Genomic DNA, 22,259 nt, shown 5'->3' with positions numbered 1-22,259 from the left:
AATAATGTAATAATTTTGGCCATTTCAAATGTAATAAAGCCAATAGTGTAATAATGTGCCAATAATGTAATAAAACTTTTGAGTCAATAATGTAATAACTTTTGCCAATAATGTAATAATTTTGTAATAATTTTTTAATACCATGCCAATAACGTAATAACCAGCCAATAATGTATTGCCTTATTACATTATCGGCAAAAAGTTATTACGTTATTGGCTCAAAAGATTTATTACATTATTGGCACATTATTACACTATTGGCCTTATTACATTTGAAATGGCCAAAATTATTACGTTATTGGCAGTTATTACGTTATTGGCCATTATTACGTTTTTGGTTGTAACAAACCCTCTCTTATGCTCAGCAGCGGTTTGGTTGCCGTGCTGATCACTGCATGACATTCCTGGAGACCCTCAGTTATACTAGATTATTCACTGTATTCTAACAATGTACAATAATGTTTGTGATTGCAGCAACCATTTACGCATGGTTTTCACATAGTTGTGTCTACTTGCAAGTCATCGAAAGTTTTCTCTCTCAAGTTTTCTCTCTTGAGTTTTCACGTGAATGTTTTCAATACATCGTGATCAGTTTGACTGTCAGTCGAGTACTTTGTAGTCTGCTTGATACTTTTTTTAATCCTAATTCTTGGTACACCGTGTTGTCCTTTTCTCAGATCTTCTAAGAAAAATTTCAAATTTTTAACACATTTGAGACAAATTGCAGAGATTGAAACAAGCTGAAATGTATAGTTTTTCTTTGGAGAACTCCCATTGGCTGAATCACGACATGCTCTCAAACCAGAATATGTTATAGCTAATTACATTAGACCACAGTGCAAAAATGCAACAGAGGCACAGTCTAGATGCAAAAATTGTAAAGTTACTACACTTTTTGGGTTCCAAAAATTGCTCTATGCTTTTGCCTACCTTGTAAAAATATGGATTTTAGATAATAAAAAGGCTTTTATGTACATTTAGCACACGTTAAACTGTAATGTTTGCTCAAAGTTAGCAAAATACATGATCAAGGTTCCAAAATAAAATGACACACCTACATATTAACTTGCAAATTGTAACATTTTACACATTTTACATAACAGGAAACTGTTACAACCCTGATATTTTGCAACCAGGATGTTTAAAAATGTTTACATGGAGGTTGAACTAGTCAAAAAGAAAGACATAAAAGTGTTTTGAGAAGGAAATGGATTCATATTTTGCATTTTTCATTTCAAAACTATTTCTTTCATTGTCTGTTGGGGACAGGCCAGGACATTCTCTGGTGTCTTCCTCTGCATACTTTTTTTCAGCGTGTGTATAATATGGTTTTGGCTTTGTCTTATAAAAATACTAAGATATCCCTGGAAAAGTTGTAGCCTTGAAGGTGGACTATGTTGCTGTAAAATCTCAGCATACTTTCCATCCATCCTTTTTCTCTACCTGGTTAATCCCGTGCAGGGTCTTAGTTTATCCCATCATTAGACGAGAGGCAGGGGTTCACCCTGGACAGGTCGCCAGTCTATTGCAGGGCCCAGTACACTTTATATCCACTAAAAACTACCATCACACAAGATTACATAACCTGAAAAGCAAAGGTACGACGGAGTATTAGGGCCAAACTAAGACAAAAAAAATCGGAAATTACGAGAATAAAGTCATAATATAATGAGAATAAAGTCGTAAAATTACGAGAATAAAGTCATAATGTTGCGAGAATAAAGTCGTAATAGAATAAAGTCCTATTATGAGAATAAAGTCGTAATATTATGAGATTAAAGTCGGAATATTACGAGAATGAAGTCTTAATATTACGAGAAGTCGTAACATTACGAGAATAAAGTCGTAATATTACGAGAATAAAGTCGTAACATTATGAGAATATAATTTATGAGAACTCTTCTCCCTGTGTAAAAATGAGGAATATTGAGCATCTTGTGAAGTTATATTCATATATTTATAATATATTTAATATTCCGACTTTATTCTCATAATTTTACGACTTTATTCTTGTAATTTCCATTTTTTTTGTCTTATTTTGGCCCTAATACTCCGTCGTACAAAAGTGAATGTATATTAAAAAATTTAATTAAGCTCGAGGAAAAAAAAAAACAACTAAAATGTGTCTTTGCAAATGAATGATAGTTGATGCCAGTATCATGGCAAATTTTTCTGCTTTCGGTTTGAAAAAGTGCTGAAGGATAGAAAAAAAATAATTGATGTATTTTTGCATCAAAGCTTTGTTTAATTAATTTGAATATATTCTGAGCGGTCACCATGATTGACCTGACAGTATTTATGTTGCACAACCCGCTGCTGTGGTGTGGACTGTTTAATGGAGCTGAGGAGAGGAAAGAGTGAAGGGCAAGACAAAGTGACAAGTCAAAGAAAATGACAGAGAGTGGCCAAAGTAACGTTGAGGGAAACGCCAGCGTTTTGGGCAGCAGCTTATTTGCTGTCAATCTTAGACTTTCCGTTCTGTTCTCTGTATATCCGCTAACCCACTCCGACTAACTCCCCACCGGTCTAGCTTAGTGTAGTTGCTGGAAGTAGATCCACACACCTAGGCTAAGTGACAAAATAAACATTCCACTTGTGTGGAAATAACTATGTAAAATGAGAAGCAACAACCTTATAAAGAGGTACATTATGTATGAGGAGCGATATTTTGGTGAAGCAATACTGAGGAGTTACTGCCTGCAACAACACTTTTACGCGGGATCAGAAAATATAAAATACATTTCGATGACATCTGTAATCGTTGATGTGATGTGATGGGCAGCTGTCCAGTGAGTCCTGAAAATCTATCCATGCTTGTGACACAGTCTTCTTCTCCAAATTACGTTATGTAATACGCTTGTGGCTAATTTAGCCAAAGATTGACATTTAACCCACAGCTGAACGTTGAGGGGGTCGCCCTCCACACACATATCTGTAAATGAGTGTCCAGGATGAGATACGTATCTTATTTAAACACTTGCTAATTGTTCCAGGTTCAAGAAAACATGCAGGAAAGATGTCAAACATTTGATGTGATTCATTTTCCTTTAAGTTTCATTTATTTCAAAGTTAATTAGAGGCTAGCTAACGAACGCAGCGGCCCTTTTTCCCTTTTTTGTACACAATTAACAACATAGTTGTTTTGAATGAACTGCAACATCATGCATTTTAATATGCAACGTGTTGTGTTGTCAAATTTGTGAATGAATTCCTCAGTTTTAGTTTAGCATACACACACACACACACACACACACACACACACACACACACACACGAAAACTATCTGAAGTACAGGAAGCAATGTAGAAATGTGCAAACATCCAGTTCACAGTAGTACTGTTCAGGGTGTTGCAAATATATGCATGGTCACAAACATCTGCATGTTTTCCTTTTTATGATTTCTCGCTCCTCTGACTAACATGTGTATCCACTCAAATATTTTTAAATTATAAAAACAATTTTATTTCGGGCAGCAGTTTGTTTTCTCAAACTCAGCAGCTCTTTGAGGGTGATGCTCTGTGTCCTGAAGTTTATTTTCTCTACCGCTCTTTTCAGTCCCCTGAGCTGTCATCCCTCCTTCATTCCTCCTGTTCTGTTCCATCTAATGCTTCCCTTTTTCTTCCCTTCTGTCCTTCTTTCCTCTCTCAGCCCTCTCTCTCTCTCTCTCTCTCTCTCTCTCCATCCCTAGCCACCCTTTTTGGTCTCCCTCTCGCAGTCTCTCTGGCCTCGCTGTCTCTCTCAGCTTGCAGTGGGACTCATGTGGGACTGATTGAGCTTGAGGATCCAGCCCTCATCAAAGGCGGCGTGTGGTTGAATGCGAGCAAGCCAGTGAGGCTCCAATCTCGCGCTGGTTAATGAGCCTCCGCTCTCCCTCTTTCTTCCTCCTCCTCTCCTTCCTCATTCTCCAGCCCCGGCATCTCTCCAGTAGAAAGCTCATACAACCCTGCCTCCCCCCTTCCTTTTCTTTTTTCTTTTCTCTTTCCTTCCTTCCTCCTTCCCCCGGCCTCTCCACACGTCAGGAGGTGATTCTCATTTAAGTCCCGTCCCCCCCCCTCTTTCTTTTTTGCAGTTTCATTCAACTCATCCATTGCTAAGCTATCCCCTCGCCTCTATCATGCAGCTGTATTTTACAATTTTAAACTAGAAATTCTTCTTCTTGGTCTTCCCCCTCTCTCCCTCATTCTCCACTCCCTCCTCCACTCATCGTCAGCCACAGTCCCTCTCCGGCTCAGCTCCAAACCGAGGCTGGCGTCTGTCTCTCTGTCTGACCCCCTCCTCCTCGCCGTAACCCCCTCCTGCTTTTCTAACCACTACTACCATCACCACACTGATGATACATAGCTGCAGCCTCTCACACATCCCTGCTGGATGATCCTAACTCCAACTGAAACACTCGGCCAACACCTTAGATAAACTTTAGATGAAGAGCAATACACAGGTATAGTTGTCTTAGTTTTGCATTATGTGGCTGTGCACATAGTTTTATCTTAAGCGTGAATAATTCATCATTTCTTCTTTTGGTTCTGTTTTATTGTAGCCATTCAAAAAAAAAAAATTACCACAATAATTTACATAAATGCAGTAAGAGAGGGGTGGAAACAGCCAATGTTGATACAACTTAAAAGCGAAACCGAATCATTTTAGTTAATGTCTTACGTTTTATGTAATGCACAAACAAATATACCACAAACTAGCTAATGATTAAACATCAGCTACAAACAGTGGAGTGTAATAAACAAACGTTTCCGTTTTAAAAGCAGACATTTGGTCAGTTTTGCCGATCTGGAGCATTCGGGAGTACGTGTTAACACAATGCTACGGAAAAAAGACATTAGTAATGATTCCACCATTTTTACAGAAGGAAAGACTGTCCACAAGTGGAAAACATTCAAAACAGTCTTCAGTGTTCTCTTATGTGGACATCCCGGCAAGTTCAACCCAACTTCAGACTGCATATAAAGAAAAAAAATCCTTGAGCTAAATCAGCTTCTAAAAGCCAGAGTTAACGTAATAAGTGTTGAAATTCATGACAATAAAGAAAGAAAGAAAGCTTCTTCTCTCTCTCTAAAGAACGTGACAGTACAACTTAGGTTTGAATGCATACAAGCCTTCACACTGACCGATCTGTTGTTGGCCGTGCACTGCCGGTATCACGCATGGCCGACCGCCTGCGTGAAAACCTTGTCCCAAATTGCTTTCGGCAAATTTTAAACACAATAAAAACGGCTTAATCACAACCCTTTCCAGCAGTGGGAACACAGGGGCATCATTTAGAAGTTTAAAATAAAATCTTTGAAATGTGGGAACACATATAGGGCTGTGGAAATATGGAGATGGATATATTAGTTAGTTAGCCGATGGCCCCGGTTAACCTGGATCTGGATTTAAAGTTAACACTTTGCATCTAGTGATTGTTGGCTCGGTTATCAGAGGTAGGATGACGCTGGTGGCTTACTTCTACAGTAAGTCAGTTCACAGTTCCACTAGGACAGGGGTCAGCAACCCAAAATGTTGAAAGAGCCATATTGGACCAAAAACACAAAAAACAAATATGTCTGGAGCCGCAAAAAATTAAAAGTCTTGTATAAGCCTTAGAATGAAGGCAACACATGCTGCATGTATCTTTATTAGTTATAACTGGGGGGAGATTTTTTTTTTCATTATGCACTTTGAGAAAAAAGTCAAAATGATGAGAAAAAAGTCGAAATGTTGATAAAAAAGTCAAAATTTTGTGAAAAAAGTCTAAATGTTGAGAAAAAAGTTGAAATGTCGAGAAAAAGTCAAAATTTTGAGAAAAAAATTGAAATGTCGAGATTAATGTTGAAGTACAATCTCGAGAAAAAAGTTGAAATGTTGAGAGAAAAGTCAAAATGTTGAGGAAAAAGTTGAAATGTCGAGATTAAAAAGGAAAGCAAAAAGGAAGAAAAAGAGAAAAAAAAGGAAAAAAAAAGAAAAAGGAAAAAAAGAAAAGAAAAAAGAAAAAAAGGGAAAAAAAGAAGAAAAAAAGAAAAGGAAAAAAAAGGTCAAACATTTTTGAAAAAGCTCCAGGAGCCACTATGGCGGCGCTAAAGAGCCGCATGCGGCTCTAGAGCCGCGGGTTGCTGATCCCTGCACTAGGATTTCCCCTAACCTAAATATCACAACTGAAAACCTACAATGGAAACACCTAAAACTGTCACACAGATTTATTTTAAGTGTTGATAGTGCAGTTTAGAGTAAAAGTGGACATGGGAAACACTTTTCTTTTTCTTTTTTTTTTGCATTTGCATGTGTCTGGCATCACTGGATGTGACGTACTTGGTCATATGACCATACGCCCATTTGAATGATCATCTGCTGCCTTCAACTTCTGTTGACTATTTTCGCAACAGCGCTAGAAGCAGTCGCAATAATTTGTCCAAAATTAAAGATGTTTCCATCCATATAGTTTGAAGTTGAGATCATCTTCTTCTTCTTCTTCTTCTTCTTCTTCTTCCTCTTCTTCTTCTTCTTCTTCTTCTTCTTCTTCTTCTTCATCTTCTTCTTCTTCTTCTTCTTCTTCTTCTTCTTCTTCTTCTTCTTCTTCTTCTTCTTCTTCTTCTTCTTCTTCTTCTTCTTCTTCTTCTTCTTCTTCTTCTTCTTCTTCTTCTTCTTCTTCTTCTTCTTCTTCTTCTTCTTCGTTTTGAAGATATGTCTCGGAAGACAATATTTTGGGAGAGTTACGCTGATAAAAAGAAAAAACACAGTTCAATGGAGCCCCCCGACCCCATCCCACAGTGGTACATTGCTGCAATTTCAGAATTATTTCTTTTGTTTTGCAAAATAGTGTAATGGAAATCCGCCTTCTGATAGTACGCCTACTGTTTGCTAATCACGTGAGCTAACTTACTCATTTCAGGCAAAGGCTGTATTGCTACACACCGATTACAGGTAACAATAGTAGAGTTAAAAGCATTATTGCATTGATGAATCGTGAAACAAATGTAGACATCCTTGTTGAGCTTCTGGCTGGCAGTTTAATCACAAGCAGACATTTAGCTCTGTTTGTTTGGATCTTAGAAATGGAATAAAATAAGCTTCATTGTTCATCCTTTCTGGATACTTGGGCCTGGTATTGCAAGTAACCCAGACGCATTGTATTCTGTGTCTTTATTTTGGCATAAACTCCAAAAAAACAGACTGAAGTTCAGAATCTCCCACTGTTTTTCTTTGGGGCTGAAAACTACGCATGTCCGTCCAAGATCCTGCCCCCATTCAAGTGATACTCAACTGCTATTGGCTCATCTGCATTTGGGGGGGCGGGTTTTACACAAAGCTGGGACACTTGTTCGCTCACTTAAAAAAAAAAAAAAAGCTTTAATCTTTCATAAAAATTAAAGAAATTAGACACTTGAAAAAGAAAACTGTGTTCATTTTGTTTGAATTGGACAAGCAGTGAAAAATCCAAATTTGACAGAAACTCAGGTGAAGCAGCAGAAGAAGAACGTTCACCATTGTCATTTCAAATAAAAATACAATGCCACAGTTATAGTTGGACTGTACCCATTTGTGCGCCGTGCCTGGAAGCACACTGTGTACGTGGTACAGTGCGTTTGAGTGAAACTATGTCATTTGGGACATTTTAGAACAAAGACGGCTCCTCTGAACATGTGTCTGGGATCATTGTCTGACGGCTAAAGCTTGGCTTTGTGTCATTTACCAGCAAGTGGCTGAAAAACAAAAGAAAGTGTTGAAATGGCCCAGTCAAAGTCCAGATTTCAAACCAGCTGTAAAACGAGGGATCTGATAGAGCTGTCCATCAACACAGAAAACAACTGCATCACATTATTGCCGGTCGTTCTTCAAGTAATTGAATTGTCTGGTCCACTCAGTTTTTTATACACTCTGGCTTAGCTTTTGGACAAAAGTTATAGTGAAATGTATCATGTGACATCTGAGTTTGTATTTATCTACTTTTAGGAGCAGGTAACAGCCAGGTTATTATGTACTAATTTTAGGCCCTGTCCCAATACTCCCCCTACCCCTATTTTTCAGCACTACCCCTACATTTTGCACGTTCCCGTGAGGGTAGTGGTGTCCCAATTCCTCTTTTCACCTAGTGGGAGTGGAGAAAACGAGTGTAGTGGCTATGAATCTGGCCCTACGGATCGAGGGATTTCGGATGCTCACTAGCTGAACTAGGGCCAGAAAAATTTCCCAGAATGCTTTTCGTCGTCATTTGCGGACTGAATCAAAAAAACAACATGGCGGACATTTCTTATTTTTTAGTGAATAAAATCAATATTTTGAGTTAGTTTCACGCATAAAAATGCGTTTTGATTACATTTCTAGCGAGAAATATATATTTTACTTTCATAATATTCACTCAGTGAATGTACATAATCACTCGCTTGCCCGTTGTTGCGAAGTCTTTTTCAAACCTCGCCAGAATAAAGGCTCATTTATGGTTCTGCGTTACACCAACGCAGAGCCTACGGCGTAGGTTACGCAGTGACGCGGCGAGGCGACGTTGGGGATCTTAACGGTTACTTTTACGCCTGAAAAAATATTAAAACTTAATAAAGTGGCATATTAACAGCGCTACAGCTGAAATTAAAACAGCTTTTGGCTTACTGCTTCCTGATTAGTGGTGGTGCTGAAAGTAGGGGTAGTGGGAGTATTGGGACAGACCCCTGGGAAGATTTCAAGTGCCCTAAAATCTGTGGCTTCTTTTTTAGGGGTAGTGATAGTGAGGGAGGGCTAGTGGTAGAAAGTAGGGGGTGTATTGGGATTGGCCCTTAGTAATCTCCTGCAATTCAGTTCAATTCAATTCAGCTTTATTTATATAGTGCCAAATCATGAAAAATGTCCACACAATGCAGTTCAAGTAATTCCAAAGACGTCAAAATATTACAAAGCAAATTAAATAACAATAATAATTTATTGCTTCGTTAAGGAAACCAACAGATTGGATCAAAATGTTTCTTTGATACAAAGACTCAGGTATGGTGGCCACCTGCCTTGACCAGTTAGGGGTTGAGAGGACAGGAAAGAGGAGAGAACAGCAACAACAAGAGATCAGGAGCACCTGCTTTGAATAAGGAATGCAGGTAAATATCAACAGCAAGGATCATGCCATTAATAGAGTTGGAGTAGAAGAGAAGAGTGAGGAGAGGTGCATCATGGGAAAACACACACATGCAGAGACGCGCACAAACATTCACACACACACACACACACACACACACACACACACACACACACACACACACACACACACACACACACACACACACACACACACACAATGCCAATGTCACGTTTGGTGAACGACACACGCAAAATAAATAAATACATTTAAAAAAAATCAAGAAAGGAGGCTGGAATGGTTGAGCAGCAGAAATCTGGTAAGAATAGGAAATCACTTTATTCTCATACAAATTTGCATCAGATGGTCCCTTCCACATTCTTACAAACAGATTTAATCAAAAAATGAGATGATACAACAAACCACTTAACATGCCGCACTTTCTTAGTATCAATTTGAAATTAAATGAATATGATTTAAGAATCAGCCCCTTCTGTTTCATGCAGCATCCAGTCTGTTGTGAACAGGGTTGGAACAGTTACGATGACTCCTCCAGGCATGTTTCCCATATTTTGTGCCTGAAATGATATATCGTGATCAGACTTAATCAAAGTCTGATGGTGTCTCTTCATGCTCGGCTGTGGTTCATTTACTGTTGTCATAAAATATGTTTGACTCACCATTCTGTTTGTTGGTTTTGGGCAACAAATTCACACAGTTCATGCCGGTTTGACTCTTTTTTGGCAACTTGCTTCCTGCAAAGCAAAGAGATAGGCACCGACGACAGGGAGCAAGAGAAGCTAAACAAACAAAGATACAGATTTTTATTTTGTAATTTAGACAGCTCAACAAAGTCATCATGTACAGATCAAGAATTGTTGGAGTCATTATAGGCCTTGTCTGTCAAAAAATAAGAAAGCCAACTCTGAGATCATCCTAGATCAGGGGTCGGCAACCCGCGGCTCCAGAGCCGCATGCAGCTCTTTACCGCCGCCCTAGTGGCTCCTGGAGCTTTTTCAAAAATGTTTGACCTTTTTTTTCCTTTTTTTTTTTTCCTTTCGACATTTCGACTTTTTTCTCGAAATTTTCACTATTTCCTCGACATTTCGACTTTTTTCTCAACATTTCGACTTTTTTCTCTAAATTTTGACTTTTTTCTCAACATTTCGACTTTCTTCTTGACATTTCAACTTTTTCTCAACATTTCGACTTTTTTCTTGACATTTCGACTTTTTTCTCATAATTGCACGTCAACATTAACCGTGACATTTCGACATTTTTTCAAAATTTTGACTTTTTTCTCAACATTTCGACTTTTTTCTCGAAGTGCATAATGAAAAAAAAATCTTCCCCCAGTTATAACTAACATAGATACATGCAGCATGTGTTTGCCTTTATTCTACGGCTTATACAAGACTTTTCATTTTTTGCAGCTCCAGACATATTTGTTTTTAGTTTTTTTTGGTCCAATATGGCTCTTTCAACATTTTGGGTTGCCGACCCCTGTCCTAGATGCTTAGAAACTTTCATTGTAAAAAAATATGTTTTTTCTCTACTTTTCATTAACTTTTGAGTGTCTTTGGGAGTATAAGCACTCCTCATTCAGTTTTATTCTGTCATCAACATCTGTATGCATAACTTACTCGAAACATATACATGTTACACGATGCAATGAAGGCCCACTCCATCATCTGCATTTATTTAGCTTCCACGAGTTGCCATCTTTTTTCCATAAAACAGTCATTGCCCATGTATCACCACCTTCGCACTTAGCCTCACACCATTTCTGGCCCATCTCCCATCTTTGTTGTGTGCGGTCGTCTAGATGAGGCAGAGGGGGGAAGACCAGCAGTCAGACCACTGCATATGTTTCCAATTCCCCCTTGCAGACCTGCCCTCTCCTCTTCTGGCCTCTTGCCCTCTCCTCTCCGTCTTTTTTTTTCTTTTCATGTCCACCAAATTGCCCATTAGACTCTCTGTTTGTCTATCTGCAGGCATGTCTGTGGCGTGGCAGCCGGCTAAAACTGTCCTCAGCGCGAGCCAAACACGCCATAGGAGACTGATACTAAAAACTTTTTTATTACGCGATTGCCAACGATGTCTTCCCAAAGCACACATTTGTGCAGGGTTTACTGGCATATGGGGACACGCTCGTACGTATGCTTCGCTGCGCTCTTCAACCATCTAGCCTAGAAGAAAAGAAAACACCCCGCCTGGTGAATAGACGCCTCATTGTGTCCCATGTTTCTGAAATAAACAGTTCAAAAGAATGCACAACAATTACAGGCAAGAGAAGGGAGAGATGAAAGATGTTCAAGATAAAGACTGTTATCAATGTGGTACTTTTTCCTCTTTTTAAAAAAAAAACCCAACATTTTAATAGCTGCCATCTCAAAGAAGTCTTCTGTTCCGAGACAAAAATGAAATAAAAACTGTGTGAGTGATCAGCTTCACGCGTTTCCAGTCCGAAAACGACGACCGGCCAGCAGAAGTCAAACGATGTGGTAGAATGCTTAGCTAAACATTGTCGTTGCATTCAGCAATAAAGAGAGGAAACTGAGAAAACCAAAGGCCTCTGAGGGAACGTTATTAATATCCTGTCGGCAGTAAATTAACTCTACGTGTCCTGTCCTTTGTTTTGTCTAGGAACGGTTTGTCCACCACCACTGCTTATGAAGTGTGCATTCCCTGAAGCGGGAAGACTTAAACATCACAGACATAAAAACTGCTGACAGGAATGAGGAAACTTGAGAGGAAGTTCATAGTATATACTCTTTTCTTGTGCTCGATTTAGGTTGATCTATACAAAGTAGGTGGATGTATTTTTGTATGTCATGTATCTATAGGTAAAAAAGGAATAAGCCGAGAAAGGATTGGTAATGCTCGGAAACTGTGGTCGACTGTTAACGTGTGGAAACGTGGAGAAAGAAACAAACACCAAAAGACGGAAACCACGAATGACTTTTTGCCAATGAAAATAATTTCCGTGCAAGGTGAAGAAAATAAATGAACAATAGGTGAAAATCTATGTATAAACCTACAGAACGGGGCAGTGCCACACACAGTGGAAGGATTCTCTCCACAGTCATGGTGAGGTCTCTGCGATGACAGGGGTGTAGTGACTGTACTACAAAGTAATTAGAGACAGTCTCCACTAAGTCACAGTTTAGTCTAAAGCGGCCTTAAAAGAGACAGAGTGGGAGGGAGTGCACAAAGAACAAGGTGAGAAGGAGGAGGATGCAATAAAGATCTTCTTCTCTGGAGCCCAAACGTTTCCGAACCATGTTCTTTGGTGCGGTTCGGATCTTTTACCAAAGCGACATTGATCAGTGTGTTCTCGATTGATAAAGAATTGCATTGTTATGTGAAACTTGAAAGGGATCATACTAATAAACCCGTAGAGAATTGTCTCCCAGCTCCATATTTCTTTTAGAGTATGTACAACTTATTTTTTATCAGGCACCTGATCTCCTACTGGGACTAAGAGTGACCAAGACCAGCAAGCAGCTGCTGAATGGAGAAACTGGATTTTATGCTCCCTGTCCCCCACCTAACAACAGCCAAAGCTTCAAAACAGGGAAAATGGTTTACGCTGAGGACCTGATGCAAGCTAGAAAAAAAACAAAACTAATAAACACTTACTAAACACGCGTTTTTCTGATTCATAGACATCTCAAAACACATCTTACAATTACTCCATGACTTTATAAAACGTTTGTTTCTGACAATAACTTGAATTTAATTCTGAATAATTGTATAAGATGAGGTTTTATGTCAAAAGTTTTGGTTTCTCCTGACTCTGCTGCCCCCCTCTGGCCAAGAAAATGTGCTTATATTAACATTGGGTGAAGAATGAATCATAAACTGCAATATCCAGTCTGATTCAATCAAATGCATCATGTTAATGTCTGCATTATATATTAGACATGCATCAAAATGCATTTCTAAAACGATTTAGCTCTTCCAGTTTTATTGGTTGAACAAGACACATCTGATTATATTTCCACAATACAAAGCTGCTGGGATTTTCAACCTCGGCTGTATCTCACTTTATTGTTCACTAAATAAACATGAAGCAGAATTCATGTAATGCACCAGATATACAGTACTGTGCTCCCCTGCAGTAATAAACAGACCAACTCATAGAAATATACAGTATAAAACAAACCATTGTTATTGCCAAACTGATATTTGACAACCCCCAGAAATTGTTCAAGCAGAATCTCAAAAACTTAGACTTGAAAATAAAAACTGTTAGTTGCAAATACTTTTTTATTTTTATTGCCTGTATTGAGGATTACATGATTCACAGTGCAGATCAACGCAGCTTTTGGAGTTTTATTTCCCTGGACGTGGATGACACGACGTCATGCTCTAACCACTCATCTTGGTTAAAATTGAAATACATTGGAAGCCCTAAGACTGAGGAAGTTTACTCTGCACGAGTGCCATCCCTCAGTGCTGATGTGGGCTCCTGCTGAAGTCTGCATATGCCGCTTGCCGCCTTGTTAACCCAGAATACCCTAATGACTTCCCCTCTGTAGCTGCTGAGCCACGCTGTGAAATCATCCAGGTTTCCATGTAGAATTAAGTGAGGAGAGGACAGGAGTGAGGAGGAAAGGAAACCAGACAGGATGGAGGAGCCTGCTACAGACAATAATGTGTTCTCTGAACTCGTAAATCTTCTGGTAATAGAGAGACATATTTACCCACTAATGAACATCCCACATTCATTATGTTTATAACTACCCGGGCTGTTGGACCACCCCTGTCCCTCTCAGCTGTAAAGTTCTCAGTTTTTCCTCTCTTAGCTTCAGGATCCCTTGATTCATTGAAGAAAAGTAGCTCTCAGAACAGAAGGAGTCTTTTTAAACACCTTTTTTCTTCACATTTCACAAAGTTATCATTTAATTTTCCCCAATAATAAAATGTACAAATACATTTCTGTGAATCTTTTCACTGATAGTAATGTGGTTTTTGATTTTCACTATTTACCAGTTTGCTGTATAGCCCATTTACATGACAGAAAATGCATGAAACTTTTAAAATGGCATCTCAATGAAGAGGATTCAACGTCGCCATCTGGTGGTTAAATAACGCTACCTCACAATTAGGTTAAAACCCATTAATCAGTGTGGTTCCTTCCTTGTCATAAATATAATAAAAATAATAAATAAAAAACTAATAAGACTGAGACCAGTTTATCTATGATTATTTATGCAGAATAATACAACACAAAATGAGGGTGTATATAACTTTGCATTAAACACAGTCGCTGCATCTCTCACTGAAATTTCTACACTTTTGACCGGCTGTCTGTTACTCCTCTGTTATAAATTAAATGTGTACCTTCTCCCAATTTTCAGCTCATGTTATAGCTTTGATTAAGATCAGAAATCAAGCAGGCCAGTTGCATCTTCAGTCATTCTTTGTTGCTTTTAGATCATTGATTTGATTTGATCCTGTTATTTTAACATTAAATATATAAAGCTCTCTCAGAGAGAATTACATTCAGTTTTCATCTAGCTGTTATGCTCATGCAGGTGCGTTAAGGTACCTAGGACAAAGAAACATTTATGTTGTGATACGGTTTAGTTAAGGACCCAAACGCAGGAGAGCAGGAGCCAGGAGTTCACAACAAAAAAGGTTTATTTACAAAAAGGCAAAAACAAAGCGCTGCTTGGCAGGATTAACAAAAAACCAGGATCGCGAAGGACCAAAAACTAAGAGGAGACATGGAGGTAGAAACAATACGGACCGACAGGGAACAAAGGAATGACAAGACCAGATATACACAGGGGATAACGAGACACAACGAGACACAGGTGCAGACACAATCAGGGCAAATGGGAAACAGGAGGGACAGAACTGAAACTAAAAAACTGGGGGGAACTGTCAAACCCTGACAATTTAACTCCTTGGTTTTAGAGTCTCTGTCCTGAATTAGGCAAATGTGTTTTTCCTCATTGTCTCCAACATCTTCTCTTCTTTTTTTTCTTGTTTGTAATTGTTATAGTGCACCCTTTGATCCCTTGCACCTTGAATACATTTCCCCATTTCAGTTTCTGGAGGACTCAGTCAGTCACTGTTGCAGGACACATAAGTAGAAGTAAATAATACAACAGCAGTATCATGACTGGCACAGGAAAAGAAGTTCAATATGGGATTTCGTCTGCATTGTACCTGCAGATTACATACCACCATCTGAATGTTTTTGGGTGGTTTATCCATCTATTTTCTAGCAGGAATTGGACATTTTTGTTTTCAATATATGAGATGATATTATAATTAAAGCAGCACAACCTAACTTTCAGCTTTTGTTGAGTTTGGCGGCATCTTTTGGACAAAAGCGGTAGTGGTTTACCAGCCCTTTGTCACCGGTCCTGTTCATCATTTTTATGGACAGGATTTCTAGGCGCAGCCAGGGGCCGGAGGGGATCCGGTTTGGGAACCACAGGATTTCGTGTCTGCTTTTTGCGGATGATGTTGTCCTGTTGGCTTCATCAGACCAGGACCTTCAGCATGTCCTGGGGCGGTTTGAGGCCCAGTGCGACGCGGCAGGGATGAGAATCAGCACCTCCAAGACCGAGGCCATGGTTCTCCACCGGGAAAGGGTGGCGTGCCTTCTCCGGGTGGGTGGAGAAGTCCTGCCTCAGGTGGAGGAGTTCAAGTATCTCGGGGTCTTGTTCACGAGTGAGGGAACGATGGAGCGTGAGATTGACAGACAGATCGGTGCAGCGTCCGCAGTTATGCGGTCGATGTACTGGACCGTCGTGGTGAAGAGGGAGCTGAGTCGAAAGGCGAAGCTCTCAATTTACCGGTCAATCTACGCCCCTACCCTCACCTATGGTCATGAACTTTGGGTAGTGACCGAAAGAACAAGATCGCGGATACAAGCGGCCGAGATGAGTTTCCTCCACAGGGTGGCTGGACGCTCCCTTAGAGATAGGGTGAGGAGTTCGGTCACCCGGGAGGAGCTCGGAGTCGAGCCGCTGCTCCTTCACGTTGAGAGGAGTCAGCTGAGGTGGCTTGGGCATCTGTACCGGATGCCTCGTGGACGCCTCCCTAGGGAGGTGTTCCAGGCATGTCCCTCCTCCCTAGGGAGGTGTTCCAGGCATGTCCCTCCTCCCTAGGGAGGTGTTCCAGGCATGTCCCTCCTCCCTAGGGAGGTGTTCCAGGCATGTCCTTCCTCCCTAGGGAGGTGTTCCAGGCATGTCCCACCGGGAGGAGACCCCGGGGAAGACCCAGGACACGCTGGAGAGACTATGTCTCTCGGCTGGCCTGGGAACGCCTCGGACTCCCCTGGAAGAGCTGGAGGAGGTGTCTGGGGTGAAGGAAGTCTGGACAGCTCTGTTGAGACTGCTGCCCCACGCGACCCGGGAACGGCTAAAGTGGAAGAAGATGAGTGAGTGATGATGAGTGAGCTTTACCAGAAAGAACACTACGTTTCCCATGAGCACCAGCGCGTACTGCCGGGAAACTCCCGTCGCGTGCATTTGTTTTGATGAGAGGAGACGGGACAGACTTTCAAAACTACTTTTCTGTTTCACCAAGTGAACAGACGGAACGCAAAAAAAAGATGTTAAACTGCTGGAAAGGAACTGGAATTTACCGGGATACCTTAAACAAGGAAGCCAGGGAGCGGTATATGGAGAAAATAATTAATAAAAATAATTAACAAAATAAAATAAAATAAATAAAATAAAATAATTATTAACAGGTTGGGTCCATATGAAATCCCTTCTAAAGAGTGGAGCTCCGACGAGGATTTATTAGGGATTTACTGCCGCAGTTCTGCACAACCCACGTCTTACTACCTTGTTTAGGAGTGTTTGGCCTTTAACCATTCACTGAGCCGCCATAACCGGATGTCTGGAATATTTTTTTATTCCTCTTTTCATTTACAATGTTTTTATGAGAAAACCGTTTAAAAAAAATTCTAACTGAATAGGCAACGGTGTAAGTAGCCGATGTGTGAGATCATCACTGCTGTGGTTGTGTTAAAGACTAATAAAAGTTCTTATTCCTGTCTCAACAGGCATTTTGATGGCAACCACAAGCTGGTCAGATGGAGGTCAGTCTTCCATGGCTGTGTGGACGGCTTCAGCAGGACCATCATATATTTATGATGCTTGTCTATGATTTTTATAATGATTTTTGGAAGGAGTACATAACATTGCATTGCCATTAAGAGTTGGGTGTGACCATGCCATGGAAAATGTTCAAGTCGCCCGCTTTATGTTGAAACGACGGGGTGTTTAATCTGTGTTATTAGAGGTGTTTCAGTTCTCAACCAAAGGATTGAGAGACTCAATAGAGGTGTATCCCAGCATTTCATTAACCTATTCAATGTCCTGGAGGAACAGGATATATTGGACTAATTGAATGAGCAACATCAGTTTTGCTTGCATTATGTTTATTTGCCAAGAATTGAACGGGTGTTAACAGAGTTTATTAATAAGTGGAACAACCATGGTCTCTCCACACAAGGTGGCCTGACACCTCTTCAGCTATGGCATACAGGTGTCAATAACAGTGTAAGAATCCATCCAGTTATGAATTACATATTTAACAATAGTTATTACGGTATTACCTGAACTTCAAATTAGGGCCATGCAGGAGAAAAAATATTTTGAGAGGCGAAGATTATTTTTTTATTGTGCACTTCGAGAAAAAAGTCGAAATGTCGAGATTAATGTTGAAGTACAATTTCGAGAAAAAAGTCGAAATTTCGTGAATTTTCGCCTTTTTTCTCGACATTTCGACTTTTTTCTCAAAATTGTACTTCAACATTAATCTTGACTTTTCGACTTTTTTCTCAGCATTTCGACTTTTTTCTCGGAATTATACTTCAACAATATTCTCGAAATTTTGACTTTCTCTTAAAATTTCAACTTTTTTTTCAACATTTCGACTTTATTCACGAAATTTTGACTTTTTTCCCAACATTTCGACTTTTTTCTCGAAATTGTATTTCATACTTAATTTGTGTTATTTAAATTTGTGTTAATTAATGTTCAAACAGTAATTACCAAACTACTGTTTTTTGTGAAACTTTTGAGGAAAACATTAAAGCACATTGAAAACTGTATCAGTTGAAATATAAAATAACTCTCATGGTTGCAAAGTGATGACATTTGAATGTTGTAAATCCTGATCTCTAGATGCTGCTTTTTACAGAACATATGGTTTCCAGAAACTGTAAGAGTGAAAAAAACAAAAACATCTTACTGAAAAGTCTTCTTCTAGGGACTTGCATTGAGGGAGTTGGTAGTCTTTTGTTGTGACTGCATTTGCAGCCAGACTATAAGAATGTGTCTGCGAGTCCCAGACAGTATCTACTCATGATCAACCACAACGAATGTTGGCACCAAGCTGAACAGGACTGTAAATTATTTCCACAGCTTCACATAATTAGACTGAGTGGGCTGACTGACCTTTTTGTAATACAATATCATTTCCTTTCAGGATTTTAGAAAAATATCACTTTTAGTATTATCATTGTAAAGGTAGCATCAGTAGATCCCAGAATGAATTAACTATTGTTGCATTTATTTTCAGGGCTTTCTCCAAGAAAAAGACCTGGAACAGTTTGATGAAGATTTCTGAAAAAAACCTTTAAAACATGTGGGTCTGATTTCTACGACGGAGTATTAGGGCCAAACTTAGACAAAAAAAAAAAAAGAAATTACGAGAATAAAGTCATAATTTTGCGAGAATAAAGTTGTTATAGAATAAAGTTGTAATATTACGAGGATAAAGTCGTAACATTACGAGAATAAAGTCGTAATTTATGAGAATAAAGTCGTAATATTACGAGAATAAACTTGTAACATTACGAGAATAAAGTTATATGAGAATAAAGTTGTCATATTATGAGAATAAAGTCGTAATATTACGTGAATAAAGTTGTCATATTATGAGAATAAAGTAGTAATATTACGAGAATAAAGTCGTAATATTATGAGAATAAAGTCGTAATATTATGAGAATAAAGTCGTAATATTACGAGAATAAAGTCGTAACATTACGAGAATAAAGTCGCAATTTATGAGAATAAAGTCATAATATTATGAGAATAAAGTCGTAATATTACGACTTCTCGTAATATTACGAGAATAAAGTCATAATATTATGAGAATAAAGTCGTAATATTACGAGAATAAAGTCGTAACATTACGAGAATAAAGTCGTAATATTATGAGAATAAAGTCGTAATATTACGAGAATAAAGTCGTAACATTACGAGAATAAAGTCGTAATATTATGAGAATAAAGTCGTAATATTATGAGAATAAAGTCGTAATATTACGAGAATAAAGTCGTAACATTACGAGAATAAAGTCGCAATTTATGAGAATAAAGTCATAATATTATGAGAATAAAGTCGTAATATTATGAGAATAAAGTCGTAATATTACGACTTCTCGTAATATTACGAGAATAAAGTCGTAATATTATGAGAATAAAGTCGTAATATTACGAGAATAAAGTCGTAACATTACGAGAATAAAGTCGCAATTTATGAGAATAAAGTCGTAATATTACAAGAATAAAGTGTTAATTTATGAGAACTCTAACAGGAAGAGTGTGTTAAAATGTTGAATATTGAGCATCTTGTGAAGTTATATTTATATATTTATAATATATTTAATATTACGATTTTATTCTCATATTATTATGACTTTATTTTCGTAATTTTCCTCCCTAATACTAAGCCCTAATACTCCGTCTTTGATTTCTTCTAGGTTGGGATGAAGATGATGAAACGTGTCTCCTCCAGTTCTCCACTAGGGTGCAGTGTGTGGTTCTGCTGTATCTGTACTGGTATTTATGTTCCACACAGTTATGTATTTCTCTTTTTTACCACACTGTACATTTGTTTTTCATTAACCCGCAAGAAAATGTTTAAAAGAGTTTTATTTTATATTTGTATATCTAGTATATCTACTAAAATATGTCAAATAAAAAGATGGCAGACTTTGATCACGTTTTACATATTTATTTTTATTCATATACTTTGGTAGGGTTCAAGAGTTTATTTTGTTTAGTTTTTTTATTCCAATACACGTGTAATTTTCTTTCAAATGTAAAAGGGAACCTTTTAATCAAAGAAATAAACAAACCAATGGAGAAATGACTTCCCCAAGTCAAGAGCGTCGATGAGCTTGCCAGCTTCGTTGTGCATCTGCACACATGGAGTTTTGTTAGATGTGTAATTAATAATCAAACATTACAAAGATTAACAGTATAATATAAAAATACTTACTGTGGATATTTTGAGAATGCTGATCAACTTCAACTGTTTCTTTAAAACAGCAATGATTTCTGCTTTGTGCTTCTTAAGCATCTTGTTTTCAGCAAGTAGATGTTCTATGCTCTTGTGTTCCTCATTTATCTTGTGATAGAAATTGAAAGGACAATAAAGGTTAAAGTTTATCAGAACCCCAGCTTTTTTGAGGGGTCAGTTTTTTCCACTCAGTCCAAATTCAATTTGAGCTGGTGCAATTTTTGAATTGTGCAAAAGGAGACACTTGTCTTCTTCTCCTTTCGGCTTTTCCCTTCAGGGGTCGCCACAGCGAATCAGTTCTGAGCCTGTCTTCTGCATCCTCTTCTCTTACCCCAACTACCTTCATGTCCTCTTTCACTACATCTATAAACCTCCTCTTTGGTCTTCCTCTGGGCCTCCTGCCCGGCAGTTCAAAACTCAGCATCCTTCTACCAATATATTCACTATCTCTCCTCTGGACATGTCTGAACCATCTCAGTCTGGCCTCCCTGACTTTATCTCCAAAGCCTCTAACATGTGCTGTCCCCCTGATGTTCTCATTCCTGATCCTATCCAGTCTGGTCACTCCCTTAGAGAACCTAAGCATCTTCATCTCTGCTACGTCCAGCTCTGCCTCCTGTCTTTTCCTCAGTGACACTGTCTCTAGACCAGGGGTGTCAAATGTGCGGCCCGCGGGCCACATGCGGCCCGAGAGAGATTTTCATCCGGCCCGCGAGAAGTTTCCAACGCAAAAAAATGAAATGTTAATTTACTAAAAAGGAAGGCATGAATATTTGCCATGAATCGCAGCATATCCGATAATATATTTCTTCTACAAATCCATCGTTATTCCACAAAGAGAGCAGTTTGACATTTTTTTAGTTTTCTAGAATGCATTTGCCGATTTTATTTCTTTGTAGACGGTCGTTTATTTTTATTAACTGACTACTATTATATATTTTCGCAGGAAAAATATCACTGCTAAAAAAGATGATAGAAGATATTTATTCTGAGAATTTCAGTTTTGAATACGAGGATAGTGACAAAGTAAAACAGTTAAAAGAGAAGTGCTGACTTTTTCGGCACACTGGCGTAAATATCTGCACCAATTTTTAAAAATAAATACACTTATTGTACTGGAAAAATCTCTAAATCACAAAGAAACACTCTCGGATGTAATAAGAAAGATTTTGCTTTTAATTAAATTTCCTATAAAAAAGCGAAATATTAAAAAAACATACTTGTTTCTGTTTATCTTTGTAAAATGATATTAAAAGTATCTTACATAATTTGTAAAAAAAAAAAAACAGAAATTTCAAGAAAAGATCCTGAAGAAATATATTTTAAATAATTAGAGTGTAAACAAAGTGCATATTTCCTTTTAAAATGAACTAAACTGATATTGGATTAGATAACAATAGTAAAAAAAAAAAAGAATTCGAAAAAAAAAAAATTTGCACCGTTTTTGTTATTTTGAGCGTGCGGTCCGCGAGAAAAAGATTGGTCAAATCCGGCCCGACAAGCAAAATGAGTTTGACACCCCTGGGGCCTGTACTACGAAGCAGGATTTGGGGGTTAGCGAGGTAACTTCAGGTTTAACCCTGGGTTTTCAGGACTACGACGGTGGTTCACTTCTTACCGGGGTACATCGCCATGGTAACTTATGCTGAACAGCTAACCTGCTCCGGAGCAGGTTATGTTCGAGATACAGATCGCCGGGTATAAAAGCACCGCCCACTGACCAATCAGCTCTGTTGGAAAATGGCATGCCCTTTCGAAGAGAATCCAGTGGAGCTCGGTGCGCGGATCGTGAGAGGATCCCTCCGATCTTCTTCTTGTCATTTTTTTTCTGTTTGCTGCAAGTAATGTCAATGCTATTTCATTGTGCTTTTGTATACTGATATCATCCTAAAACAGAGAGTGATAGAAACACTAAAGCCTTGT

Source organism: Cololabis saira, chromosome 8 (genome assembly GCF_033807715.1).
Source record: "Cololabis saira isolate AMF1-May2022 chromosome 8, fColSai1.1, whole genome shotgun sequence".
Lineage (NCBI taxonomy): Eukaryota > Metazoa > Chordata > Actinopteri > Beloniformes > Belonidae > Cololabis > Cololabis saira.
Note: the sequence above shows the minus strand (reverse complement) of the source record.